At 40.9% G+C, this 718-nt stretch overlaps 1 non-coding gene across 1 annotated transcript; it reads right to left on the bottom strand.

Moving 5' to 3' along the window:
- Positions 1 to 328: 328 nt before the first annotated feature.
- LOC142181372 (small nucleolar RNA R71) lies at positions 329 to 435 on the bottom strand. Its single transcript, XR_012710040.1, has one exon. It is a non-coding gene; the product is annotated as a small nucleolar RNA R71 (small nucleolar RNA).
- Positions 436 to 718: the final 283 nt, after the last annotated feature.

The following is a 718-nucleotide window of genomic DNA, read 5'->3' as shown; positions in this document are numbered from 1 at the left end:
GGATACAAATGCTATTGTACCTCCGGCTGTTGGTGCTACAACTTTCAAGGTGGAACATAGTTTAATTCTTATGCTCAAAGCGGAGGGGTTTTTCAGGAATTCCACTGATTATGATCCGATACAACATCTCAGAAACTTCTTGGGTGTGTGTGCGATGCATAAGTCGAACAATGTCTCAGATGATGCTCTAAGGTTGAGGTGCTTCAAGTACTCACTAGCTAGGGACGCAAGGAAATGGCTTCAGAATTTGCCACCAAACTCTATTCATTCTTGGCCCGAACTTGTTCGAGCATTCTTAGCTAAATGGATCCCGCAAAGTAAGAAGTCTGAGCTTAGAGATAAAATCTTCTTTTTCAAGCAAGTACCGGGAGAACATCTATATGAGGCATGGGATAGTTTCAAATTATATTTGGTGAGGTTTCCCAACCATGGTTTTCCGGATTCTATCTTGTTGGAAAAATTCTACATAGGCTTGGATCCTATGAACCAATCTATAGCGAAGAATGCAGCTGACGGATCTTTCATGGACAAATCATTCGCAAGGGTGACACAATTACTTGATAAAATGGCAAAGCATAATCAAGCATGGCATTCCGAGGACACCACATGTGGAATTACATATGGTTCTCCTTCCTTGAGCAACATGATCAAGGAAAATCAAAAGAGAGATCAAGTGATTGTAGGGCTTGCTACAAATGTCAATGTGTTGACAAAGATA

This window comes from Nicotiana tabacum, chromosome 5 (assembly GCF_000715075.1).
Source record: "Nicotiana tabacum cultivar K326 chromosome 5, ASM71507v2, whole genome shotgun sequence".
NCBI lineage: Eukaryota > Viridiplantae > Streptophyta > Magnoliopsida > Solanales > Solanaceae > Nicotiana > Nicotiana tabacum.
The sequence above is the reverse complement of the archived record's forward strand: the minus strand, read 5'-3'. Positions and strand labels throughout refer to the sequence as shown.